We start from the raw sequence: 13,789 nt of genomic DNA on the forward strand, positions 1-13,789 counted from the left end.
CAATCCCCACCCCTACCCCCACCTAACCTTAACTGGCCTTCTGTCACTCAATACCTCAAAGCAAAATTCACATGCTTGCACTTTTATTCCTTAATGGTTATCTGTCCCACCCCCAGCCCATCTCTTTATTGTTTTCCAGCTTTACAAACATTCCTGAACAGGACACTCTGTTCCTTTGACTTGTACATCAATGGTAACCCTGTCCAGAGCTGTCTGGTTAGCAAACTTTGGAATCCTACCACAATAGAGGCAATGGCCCAGTGGTATTATCACTGGGCTGTTAATCCAGAGACCCAGATAATGTTCTGGAGACCTGGGTTCAAATCCTGCCACGGCAGATGGTGGAATTTGAATTCAATAAAAAAAAAAAAAATCTGGTATCGGGAGTCTAATGATGACCATGAACCCATTATCAATTGTTGGGGAAAAACCCATCTGATTCATTAATGTCCTTTAGGAAAGGAAACTGCCATTTTATGGCAATGAGTCCAGACCCACAGCAATGTGGTTGACTCTGAACTGCCCTCTGGGCAATTAGGGATGCGCAATAAGTGATGCCCTCATCCTGTGAATGAATAAAAAAAAATCCCTTCTGTCTACCATATTTTCTATTCTTTTAAGGTAGTCCTTAAAAATCATCTCTATCGTGAAGCTTTTTGTCATATTCCTAAACTTCCTTTGTCTTAGTCCATCTTTTGGTTGGTTGTGTCTATATGAATTGCTTTGGGGCTTCATGAGTTGTGTTGATGTTGTTACCTATTTGTGGTGCCATCATCTTATTGCCTTGTAAATCTGAATATGGAGGTCTCTCTACTCTGTTACCTCGTATCCAGTCTTAATTGCTGCAATTTCCTTCTCTGTAACGTTCCGTACATTTCTCATTTGTAGGGCCCCCAGGAGCCATGGGACTTAGTAAGAATGGGCGAGATGGAGCACAAGGGGACCCGGGCCCTCCAGGAGATCCAGGACGACCTGGAAGAAATGGCGCTATGGGAACACCAGGAATCTGTGATACCTCTGCTTGCCAGGGAGCTGTCGCAGCAGTAAAATCAGGGTCTCCCAAAAAGTCATGAAGGATGTGATCACAGAAGCAAATAAGAAGATAACTTGAAACGAAGCCGAGTTCCTCCTGAGATTCAGTGAATAGAAAGAGACAACAAAATCAAGGACAATTGATCAATGTTTTGGCTCCTGATATCCAAGTGTCTTATAAATATGTTTGAGAAGGTGCTAAAAACAGACACTTTGCTTTTTACCACATGTTTCTTCCTCATTTTTCCAATTCTGTTTGAGATCTGTAAAGATTATCTGCACTTAGCCTTGTCTGGTTAGAATATTCCTTTTTAAATACTTATTTCCTTAGTTTGGCTACTCCATTTGTTCTCATTGTTTCTTACAAAATACTATTGATTTTAAATGCTTACCTCGATTAGAAACACCCTATGGCAATTATTGATGCTACACTATCTGAACTGTGAGGGGTTACACTGTACATACGATATAAATCTAATGGTCATAGTGTTTTGTATAGTACCCTAAATTCAGAAACAGCAACTCCAAATTTCTGACTTTTAAGTAATTAATTGTATTGGCAAAGGAGATTTATACTATTTGTGCCCGCATTTTTTTCTCTTAAGTGCATTTCTCCTAGTTTAACAACTTTTTTGTGGAAATTGCAAGTTTTTGTGAATTCTAAGTAACAATTTATGGCTTGTTGTTACTATATTCCGTCCCATTTTGTAACATTTTCTATAAATTAATAAATCCCTGTCAAACTCCCGCATCCACAAAGAACTGTAACCAATCAGTATCCTTGATTTTAAAATAATATTTATTAATTGTGGGTGCCTGTTGTCTGTAAAATAAAGCTGTTACCACCAACTGTTGTAAGATAATGAATAAAGCCACTTTTCAGAAAAAAAAGAAAAACTTACCTCAGTCCCAGCAATTGCCAATAAGCTAAGTTACAGCTCAGACAAGAAGGCAGTGATATGTATATATGAATGCTAGCTTGTATATTAAGGGCAAGATGATTTTTTTTTAAAGTGCATCAAATTAGCGGTCTGGAATTTGCTACCCAAAAAGGCAGTGAAAGCAGATTCAAAAGTAAATTTCATGAGGAAGTCAGAAGAAAAGTCAGTGGTGAGCCCAAGGACTGGAAAGGAAATTGGTAACCAAAGGGTGGAAAAAAATCAAAATAGTACAATGGGGAAATGGAATGGGTTCACTCGATAACTTTGTTAAGGAGCTGCAACATGTTAAACACCAGAGGTTAAAAGTTGCTTAGATAGAGTTCAGGCATGTACTTTTCTGATCAAAGTTTTAATTCAACTTATACACCACAAAACTCCAATAAACTGTCCCCTATATATGAGTGAAATATATCTACAAAAAATAAACACCCAGATCTCACCCAACTATCCCTTAATGAATATATAATAAGGACCTGTTCCCTAGTTTAATTAGGTCTTAGGCATCTCTGCCAGAGCCTGTAAAATGGTAAACACAAAGGCAATGATCAAATGGCCTCCTGTTATTACTGAGAAAAGCTTGATACATATATTTGTTCCTTCTGTGAACAATTGAAGGAATACCAGCGCAACACAGTCTGAGACTGTCTGCTGGCTAAAACAAAGTCACTGACCTCCACTACCATTTTGTGTTAAAAAGCCATCATATGTCTTTCTGACAGATCCGGTGCACAGTTTAAGGAAGTTCTTAATGTTATACATATGTCACTGACAACAAGTTCGCATCCAGTGGAGAACATTTCATAACAGCACACAAATGACTTTTAAATTGAAATGTCTACTGAAAAAATAGTACTGGTATATGTGACACATAAACTAAGCTTGAGTTTTTAATGTCTTCATTATTAATTAACCAAACAGATCACTTTTACTTGGCTGAGTTATTATAACTCTTCCTGAATTGGAAGGTTATTAGTTCAAGACTGATTTTTCGTCCTAATTTTAACTCCAGGCAATAAGGTGAGTTGGAAACTAATACAAAAGCAAAATACTGCAAATGCTGGAAATATGAAGTAAAAGAAAGCAAATGCTGGAATTACGCAGTAAGTTTAATGTCAGCTGTAAAGAGTAAAACAGAGTTAATGTTTAAGGTCTGCGATCTTTCATTGAAAACTAATGGAGAAATCAAGCCTGGGCTATTTTAACTCAGTCCTGATTGACATAATTAATCCTGCCTAGAATGGGGTAGATGGGATAAGGGAGATTGTTCTGGAGCAGACAAGGTCTAAATCTTGAAGCTCACCCAGTCCTAGAAAAATGGCAGGGTTTGATTCATAGACAACAAGGTGCAGGGCTGGATGAACACAGCAGGCCAAGCAGCATCATAGGTTTGATTCATATTGCTACTGTGTATAGGACATTCCTCAGCAAATTTACAGATAGTTGGGGAGATGCTAGTGCTGTAGCTATGCTGGAACAGCTTGGTTAGGAATCAAAACCGAAAGAACTGCGGATGCTGTAAATCAGGAATAAAAACAAAGTTGCTGGAAAAGCTCAGCAGGTCTGGCAGCATCTGTGAAGGAAAAAACAGAGTTAATGTTTCGGGTCCGGTGACCCTTCCTCAGAACTGAGTTCTGAGCTTTTCCAGCAACTTTGTTTTTGTTGCCTAGGGATTATATATCTTGAGTACAATTGCCAGAATGTAGTCAGAGCCCATAGCCCTTGCATTATCCAGTGCCTTCAGCTGTTCCTTAATATCAATTTTAGTGAACTGAATTGGCTGAAGACTGGCATCTACAATGTTGGGACCTTTGGAGGAGGCCATATTCGATTGACACTCGACAGTTTTAGTGAAAATTTTTGCCAATGATTTAGCCTTGTCTCTTGTATTAATGTGTTGGGTTTTCCCATCACTGAAGATGGGGATATTTGTGGACTCTCTCTTCAGTAAGTTGTTTAATTGTCAAACAACAGAGCTTAGAGCTGGTTGTGGTACTGCTAAACTTTGCCTATTGCATGCTGCTTGGCATTCAAGGAGTCCTGAACTGTAGCTTCAACAGGTTGACGCAGGGTTTTTAAGTAAGGTTGCTGCTTCGCCTATCCTTTTCATTGAATCATCTTCACAAGGACAGTGCAGCAGAAACTCTTACCTATATTAGCATGTCCAGTTCATTTGCTACAGATTATCAAGGTTGAAGTCAAGTAGACTTTCTCTTCTTGTTGCTTCCCTTGCCATCTGCTACAGGCCCAGTCTAGCAGGTAAGATCTTCAGGATATGTCATTAATGGTGCTAAGGAGATCTTGGAGATGATTTAAAGCCAGTTCCAGCTCTGATCTGTATGCTGTGAGCATCACAGTTGTAAGGTGGGGCAAAAATCTGAACTTTTGGACTTGAGAAACCATGGGTCTCAACTGAACCAGGAAAAGGCTAGTTGGGACAGATTGGGTGATTTGCAAACCCAGGGGCAGATGTCTGGAACAGGGGCTAGCTTGCAAAACTGAAAGGAAGACCCCCATTTATGCCCCAGCTTAAAACAATGGAAGCCAGTCTGCAGGAAACAAAACATCTTCAGACCTTCTGGAGCCTACAGAGGTACAAAGCCATTCAATTCCCAACCAGTAGAAATACTGAACATTCCACACCATTGTGCTACATGTAAACCTGTTTCACCTTTGGATGTAAGAACATTGACACTACTATTCAAAAGTTAACAAATATCCATCCAAGGGAAATACTGGACATTCCAAACCATCAAAACCATTCACCTTAATCAAAAAGCCATTCACACCTCCTCCAGTGATCAGGAAGCTCATTCAGCCCCGAGTGAAGGAACAATAGCTCGGCAGCTGAAACCAGATTTGGCGGGAGATAAAGAGGTCTGCAGTTGGGCATAACTGGGGGCCCCAATCCCAGCACTGTGCACTGTGATACCAACAACACACTCCAATTCTAACTAGGTGTGTGTGCTCCGACGAGGGGTCTTTGCATGCCCAGTGTGAGCAGTTTGTGAGAGGAGTTTGAGGGTCCGAACAAGAAGCAGGCCCTGCATGCGAAAGAGTCCTTGAGCCAAGGCAGCGAGGAAGGGAAGGAAGATTGGTCAAACTTACCAACCAAGAGAAAAGTTCCTGCAGACGCCTCTGAGTCAAGGACTCCATGAATTCTCCACACCGAGAGCAAACCTCGCCACCAGTGAACACCATCAACCAACCACAAGATACCGACTGGGGCAACACCAGCTACATCCACCATCATCCACGACAACAACCCGCTCACAAGGACCACCATGAAAGAAAAGAAACCCAAGGTACTCACTGTTCAGGTCCAATTCGCCTAGCTGCACCAGCGGATACCATGAGACTGACCATTAGCAGCACTTGCGGTACCAGCTACGGAGAGACTGCAGACAAGAGCCAGTCAAAATCTAGTTTTCATTCCAGGGGTGAGCCTAAGGTCATTGAGACCCTCTAACCTGGCTTGGCTCGTCTTAGATAGGAGTAGGTGGGGTTTGGGGGCTAATGGTGCAGGGCACCCCTGAGGAGGGACTTCGGGTTAGCAGGTAATCTCTCCCAGAGATCAATAATCTGATGGAAGGAGAGGATTTCCTCTTATGTGTTCAAGAAAGTGAATATTTCAAAGAAGTGGGTACTGGACCTACTGAGGGCAGAATGTCCAGCAGAAGCAGCAGCTCAGTGGGCAGAGAGCATAAGCACTCCATAGAAAAAGCAATCTGGCTCTTAGGTCTACAGAGACGGGTCCAAGTGCTGGACAGGGGGGTTGAAGAGTTAAAGGCAGCCCTGAGGGAGGCAGAGGAGGGCTGCACCTTGAGGACCAGGATGTAAGATGCTGCATGAGGACCTGTGGGAGAGGCAGGAAAGATGGCAGGTGGAAGAACGATACTGAAATCAGATAGATTACTTGCAGTGTCAGGCCACAGAGGCCAAAAACAATGAACAGGCGCTGAAGCAGGAAAACAGGCATTTGGGGGATCAAGTCAAGGTACCGGAGGACAAGCTGAAGGATATGCAGGCAGCCTATAAGGTGGCCAGTCAGGAAGGGTTTCAGTAGAGGAGAGCACGGTCCCTGCCAAGAACAGATCTGCCAACTTCCCCAAGTTTTGTCCCAGGCCAGAGGCATGGTGCGCTTGATCAGCCCAGGAGGAGCTCAGACGGGCAGGAAGGGGCAAGACGAATGTGGATGGTAGGGCAGTCAGGAATGCTCAGTCACCTGGGGCACCGGGAGAGGGGAGGCCCGGAGTGGCAGCAGGAAGAGCAGTTAGACTCCAGGGCAGGGGATTCCTGAATCACCACCTGCAGTAACAGGAGTGGATTCAGGCCAGCAGCAGGTACAGGGGCCCATAGGTCAGGATCGGGGCCAATGTGCCTGATACGACAGCACAAGTATGGCGCACCCCAGGATGGTCAGGAGCAAGGGGATTTGGAAAGTTGGTTTGAGTCCCCACATGGAACTCAGCAGCTTATAGCCATGGTAGCCCATGTGGAGAAATTAAACCATAAGGGGGACCCATCTGTCCACTTCATGGAAGTGGAGCGGGTGGGGGAGATTAATGGGTGTGATGATGCAGAAATGGCCAAGTTGCTGCTGTTCTTTTTGGACAACAGGCTGTAACAAGGCCCTCTCTGTGATAGCAAACTGGGACGCAATACGTTTGCAGCTATCCAGGAAGAGATCCTGGAGGCAATGGGATATAATGACAGGAGTCCATTCTCCCGGGTAGGAAACACCGTACGGGTGGCAGGAGAAACCCCACAGGCCTTCGTTGACAGGCTGTGGCCTGTTTATGTGAGCGCCTGTGGAGTGAACCTGGATTGGGACAACTTTAGGGGTTGTTGGCTCCACATCCTGGTGGCCAACAGCTTACCAAGGCTGCAGGCCAAGGCAGAGCTTTGGGTCGAACCTAAGGACCCCGTATTAGGGCAGTTATCTCTCGCTTTTTGGAATGGGTGGGGGAGGAGAAAGTACCCAAGGAAAGGATCTACGAGAACAAGCCCTTCCAGGGCAAGAAAGAGTGGCGCCAGGGGGGAAGGTAGCCCGCCCGACAAGAAGGGCACATTTTTGGGTGCAGAAAGACCGAGCATTGGAGAAAGAATTGCCTCCAATCCCCGGAAGAAGGGATTCCCCCGTGGCCACCCAAAAATCAGGTTCTGCCTCACAGAGCTCCCCAAGCGCCATGGAGGGGTTCATGGAAGCACTCAGAGCTGTCCTAAGGGGGGAACAGGGAAAGTGGCAGCAGCAACAAGTACAGGAGCCCCAGCGCCCCACCCAACAACAATGCAGATATGTGACGAGAGCCCGCTCAACCCATGTACCTATGGCCCCTAGAATATGACCCTGGAAAAGGCCATGCATAAAAATGAGTGTAGAGGGACCCTACCTTTTGGATACGGGAGCGCCCAGCACACTGGTATATTCAGAGAACAAAAACAAAGTTGCTGGAAAAGCTCAGCAGGTCTGGCAGCATCTGTGGAGGAGAAAACAGAGTTAACGTTTCGGGTCTGGTGACCCTTCCTCAGAACCCCTCCTCAGACCCCTTCTGTTCTGAGGAAGGGTCACCGGACCCGAAACGTTAACTCTGTTTTGTTTTTGTTCCTGATTTATAGCATCCGCAGTTCTTTTGGTTTCATTTAGTATATTCAGAGAACCTTACCCACTCACCCCTGTCTAATGGAGTCCCCTACAGCCTAGTGGCGTTCACAGGCAATGAGCAAGTCTGCTCATTCTCCATTCCCCTCACCATCCACCTGAGGAAACTCCACACCAAGTGGATGTGTGTCTTGATGATGTGGAGCAGGAAGGGATGGGGATCCTGGGGGCGGATTTTATCATAACCCACAAGATCCTAGTGGACCTCAGGAACCATTGCCTGGGGGGAGCAGTGTGTGCACGGGGACTGAGGGGGAGGTAGTGGTGATCCCAGGAAAAGGGGTCCTGTAATCTGTAAAACCAAAAGGGGTCTACAATCTGGAACAGTTAGTAAACAATACCCCAGAGGAATACCGGGCCTATGTGCAGGAATGCCTCAGGGCTTTTGCCACACATAATTGTGGGAGGGTGAAGGGAGTGGAAGTCAGAGTTGAGACCCCCTGACCCCCTGACAGAAACAGTAAAACTTCCCCCGAGAGGTGGAGGCCAACTTGGAAACGACCCTAGGGGCACTGGTCAAACAGGGGGTGTTAAGGCCCATAGCCACCCACGTGAACTCTCTGCTTTGGCCGGTCAGAAAGCCGGATAATTCCTGGAGAGCCACGATGGATTACAGGGTGCTGAACAAGAATATACCCGCACACACGCTCATAGTTGCTGCTGTAGCCAACCTGATCAGTACCATCCCAGCCTCAGCCACTGTTTTCACGGTCCTGGATATTTCTAATGGATTCTGGTCTTTTCCTGTCATGCGGGAGGACCAATACAAGTTTGCTTTCATCTTTAAGGGGCAGCAGTACACCTGAACGTGTCTTCCCCCAGGGTTTCCATAACAGCTGTAGCATTTTTCACCAGTGCATGGGTTGATTGTTTGAAAGGATTTGGCAGGCCCCAGCAGCTAGTGCAGTACATGGGTGACCTGCTGCTCTTTACCAACGCCCAGGAAGGGCCTGGTCCACTGCTGGCTGAGCGGCTGGAGCCACTGAGAAAGGAAGGGTTCAAGGTGAACCCGAAGAAGGCCCAGATCGGTCAGAGGGAGGTCATTAGGGCTGACGGTGCGGGAAGGGGAGTGGGCCATAGATAGGGCCAGCAGGAAGGCAATTCAGAAACTGCCCACCCCAGCTTACATTCACAGGGCTAAGATCCTTCCTGGGACTCACTGGGTACTGCTGGGACTTCATTGAGGTCTATGCAGCCGCAGTGGCTCCCCTGCTCCGGCTCCTCTGCAAGGGGGTGGGATGGGAGTGGAGCGAGACCTGTGAGTTGAAGTTTGCAAACCGCGGCGGCACTAGGGGCCATAGATGAGGGTGCAGAGCTTTTCCTGGAGGTGGCCGTGAGTGGGGACAGCCTGAGTGCTGTGCCGCTTCAGGGGCAGCACAGCCAGCTTAGGCCAGTGGCTTACTCCTCCAGGATGCTAACGGAGGCAGAAAAGGGGTATTCTAACTGTGAGAGGCATATGCCAGCAACTTACTGGGCAGTGAAAAGGTGAAGGGTTTTTGCTGGGGCATCCCTGAAAACTCTCCTCAACCACCGTACACCCACCCAGATGCTGCTTGATGGGAGGATTAAGGATGGGACAGTGAGCAGGGCACATGTTGCTTGCTGGACCCTGCTCCTGTCCCACATGGGTTTACGGGTGAAGGGTCTGTGCAAACCCAAGCTCACAGCTAACATGATGCATGCACAAGTCTTCACTTGACGGGCTATAGGACATTGACCTAGGGATCTGGACAGGGATTCATCCCACAGGCCACGTAATCTACGTGGATGGATCCAGCACAGTGAAAGCCGGGGAACGGCTCACCAGGTGCGGGATTTGTTGTCCACAGGCCGGGATTGGCCTGGCAATGAAGCTCCCAAACACCCTGAATGCCCAGCATGCAGAACTGGTGGTTGTGGCTTACGTGGTTACCCACCCAGCAGAGTTCCCTACCCCCTACACCATCTGCTCTGACACCGTGATCATGTGCAACTCTTGCACAGAGTACCTCGCCATTTGGTCCCGCTGCAGATACACCTCAGCGGATGGCAGGGCCCCTGGTAATAAATCCCCTGCTAGAGAAAATCATGTCAGCACTGGGGACAGAGGTGGATGTATACATTCATAAGGTTAAGGCCCACTCCAAGTCTGAACCCCGGGCCAAGAGCAACCACCAGGCCAAACTACTAGCCAAGGAGGGTGCCCGAATGGGGACATTCTGGGACCCATACGGGTCGTGCCCATTGGCTGCGTCTAGGGGTGGTAACAGGTAGGAGGCAGTGCCAGGGTAGTCTTAGCTCCAGACTTAGAAACAGCCCAGACACAGGATCCTGCTCTCAAGGAAGTCCTATATGCACTGACCAAAGGTGAGGTGGAGGGCCCATACGGGGTGCCAGAAATCGACAACAGAGAGGGGATGGTCTTTAACGGGGACAAGTGGGTGGTCCTGCAACAATACCTGAGGGAGTTCCTCCAGTTGGCCCATGAGGGTCCTGGAGTGGGGCACCCCAGGCCGGAAACCACCTGGCAGAAGGTAAAGCAGGCGGGGTGGTAGCCAAGGTTAAGGGAATATGCCCGCGATTTCTGCACAGCCTGCCTGGTGAGCACGGCCAACTATCCCAGACCTCAGAGAAGTAAGGCAGTGCTGGGGCACGTTAGACAGGTAGAGGGGCCATGGAAGTCCATCCAGATAGATTATATAGGCCCACTACCCACTGCACCAGGGGGATACAAATATTGCTTAGTCCTCATGGATGTATTCTCTAAATAGGTGGAACCTTCCCCTGCTGAACCGCTACCACAAAAGGGATCGCAAGGATCTTGATGAGGGAGGTGTTCTCTCGGTGGGGACTACCACAGGATGTGGAGTCCAACCAGGACAGCCATTTTATGGGGCAAGTGATGCAGGCTACCCTCAAGGTACTGGGGAAAGAGGGGAAATACATGTTGCCCACAACTCACAGTCATCGGGGATCATTGAAAGGATGAATAGGACCCTTAAGGAAAATTTGTAGAATGAAGTGAGAGACTCACCCAAGAAATGGGTAGAGATCTTACTTCTTGTTTTAATGGGGGTTCGGGCTAGCCAATCTAAGAGTACAAGGTATTCCCCCCACGAAATCATGACAGAAGGGTCATGCGCACCTCCACCCATGTATTATCCCCGGGGCTCACAGAGGGTCAGCTTAGGGAGGTGAACCAGGACCGTTTTGTGAAGGACCTGAGGCACATTCACTGGGAGGCCGCTTCCAACATGGGTAAGCAGCACTGGAGTAAAAGGCTGCTGCTCGAACCCTGCAAGTTGCAGGAGTGGGAAGTGGGGAGCAGGAAGTCGGGGTCCGGAATTTCATCTGGGTGGGAGTTTTTAAGCCACTGTACAAGGATCTGCACAGCACTGTAGACAAGGTGAGTTTGATGGTGTATGCAGCAAAGTTACCCCAAGGAACTCAATGGTTCCATATCAACCAGTGTAAGCTGATTGAGCCCAGGCAAACCGTCACACAAGCAGGGACGCAGGGAGAGAACTGCCGGGAAGACCCATGGACCTGAGGCCCCTGATAGGGAGAGCCAAAGGAGCAGGCCCCAGCGCCCTGGGCCATTGGGTCCGGGCAGATGAATTGCCTCACAGGGCTGGTGAGCACACCCTTAGTCTGGGATTCGGGAGGATTCCCCCCACCCCCATTCGAAAAGGGGGCACACTGAGGAAAACCCTTCGAACTCCAAAGCCGAGGATAACCTGGTCCATGGTATTCTGGCTGACCAAAGGCCTCAGGGGGTATAGAACCAGCAGGGTCTAGTCCGGTCACCCAGGGATAAATAGCACGATGCTTTATACGTATATAGTTTATCTAGGGGCCAGGGTGGAGGTATTGCACATTATAATCTGTTAAAACTGCTTAATGTGAAGCTGAACCTGAGAATGGTCGAAGGGCGAGGCAATGTTGCATGTTGTCTTTTCCAGGGAATTTCATCCAAAATGGACAGGCCCTGATCAGAGTCAGCACCGGATGCAGGGGCGAGACGGAGCAGTCCCTAATCTATAGGGTGCTCATGGAGGGTGGAGTGGGAGAGCCCTTGTCGTCAGCTCTGGAGGCAGGACGCGGAAGGGGTCGCCCCCTATTTCCACCGGGGAAGGTGGCCGGGGTAGCAGGGGTCGAATTTGACTCAGTACTCCAGCCATACCCTGTTCACCTGTGGGGAGGCATCCATTCCATGCTCAAGGATAAAAATAGCAGCTTCCCCGGTTAGAGTGGCACAAGGTAAATGGGTATGTCTTAGCTGTAAAGGGGATATTCCTGTGGGCAGGTGGTGGCGGCTCAGGAAACTGAGCAGGCATACCAGGGACCAGACCACTGACCGGGAACGACTGGATAACGACACCTACTGGATGATCACGGGGACCCAGGGAGGGGTGGGTGTCTGCTGGAATAATTGGTGGAAATCTATGTATGCATGTGGGGGTCAGAAAGGACCTGCCCAGCAGGGGTGTCCATTGCTTTTAGCAGGCAATGGGAGGACGATGGGGACAGGATCTGCTGGGATCAGAGGATGGATTCCCGCATTGTTCCGAAACCCCATATTGCCATTAGTGCCACTGAACTCGTTGTGCTCCCCACGAAACCTCTGCCTATTCGCCCTCCCATCAAATAAGCATAGATAGGTGTCCCCCCACTACCAAGGTAGTTCCAATACCAACCGACAAACTACTTTACCAAAGGGTGCACTATGCCATCGCATTGGTAGTATTAAACTTAACCAAAGTCCACCTTACCTGTAGTGCCCAAGGGAGACTGAGCAACTATACCAGGCCTTGCTCTGGGGAATGTTTCGTAGGTTTTACGAACTAGACTTCTGCAAAATAGACAAAACAGACCCAGAGATAGTAAGAGCTGCCGATGCTGGAGTCAGAGATAATTCAGTGTGGAACTGGAGGAACTCAGCAGGCCAGGCAGCATCAGAGGAGCAGGAAAATTGACGTTTTGGGTCAGGACCCTATATGCTTCTGCCGCAGAGAACCTCAATCAATAGGGTGTGGGAAGACAGAAAAGGGGGGCCTGGAACGACTGGCCACAGCATATAACACGGGGTCATCAGTCCTCAACAGCATGAATGACGTTCAGCTATCCCTGCAGATTAAGATTTCAAAGGACCAGCTCTGCAAAATTCTAGGGGAGAAAAACGCAGTGGTGGGTGCAGAACTCCGGGAGAACCAGTCCATGGCAGTCCACCAAAAGGAGATTATCACTGAGCTGGAGAGGCATGCCGAGACAGTGAACAGTCTAATTCGGGAGGACAGGAATGCTTCCAAGGAGGGTCTGAGGAATGAGGTGTGTGTGCTGTATGGGGCTTGATTATTGGCGAAGGCCGCTGTAACCTGGAGGACTTGCAACAGGGCTGGGTTCTCTCCTGGATCAGCATAAACACCTCGCGGTGTTCCAACCCTTTAGCAGTTCACTCAGTTCATGCCAGCTCCACCTGGCCTCGGAGGCCTACTGTGTCCCTGTAGATTGTGGGTGGTCTAACCACACACTAATGGGGATAGTTGTGCGGATTCCAGTGATTACTAAAGCCTCGTGCCCTGCGCCAGTTTACAGGGTGGAGGTCATTCATGGAGGGTTACATGCCTGTTTCAAGACGGTTGTGCCGTATGTCATAAAGCTGGAGCACTCTATGACGGGGTCTGACATGCCAGGGTCCCGTAGCTGGAGTCCACATGTAATACTGTATCCCCAGAACTTGAACACCTTCTCACAAACCCAGTGTGGGTTCCAAGCTGTGTTTACGGAGCCAATAAATTGCACTATGGGGGTGTTGGCACAGGAACAGGTCCCCCCAGACATGGCTTAATTAGGCAGTGGGACCTATTGTGTCACCACAGGTGTATCCAGCTACAGGTACAAGCAGCACTTGACATGTCCACAAAGCAACAGCAGTTTTTGTTTTAAACCGCAAGTGGAAGTTCAAGTGGCCCACGAATACATTAGCCCGATTCTGGAACCCTCCATGATTCACCTCACTGTAACGGACAACTTCACCAACCTGCTGGATTACGTTGCCCACTTTGGATACCCAATTCACCCCCTACCAGGACACCTCGCGACCCTGTTCAAGGCAGTAGAAATCTCCCAAAAGCACGTCTGTACTCTTGAATAGAGATAGTAAGAACTGCCGATGCTG

This window comes from Rhincodon typus, chromosome 19, assembly GCF_021869965.1.
Source record: "Rhincodon typus isolate 14 chromosome 19, sRhiTyp1.1, whole genome shotgun sequence".
Classification (NCBI taxonomy): Eukaryota; Metazoa; Chordata; class Chondrichthyes; order Orectolobiformes; family Rhincodontidae; genus Rhincodon; species Rhincodon typus.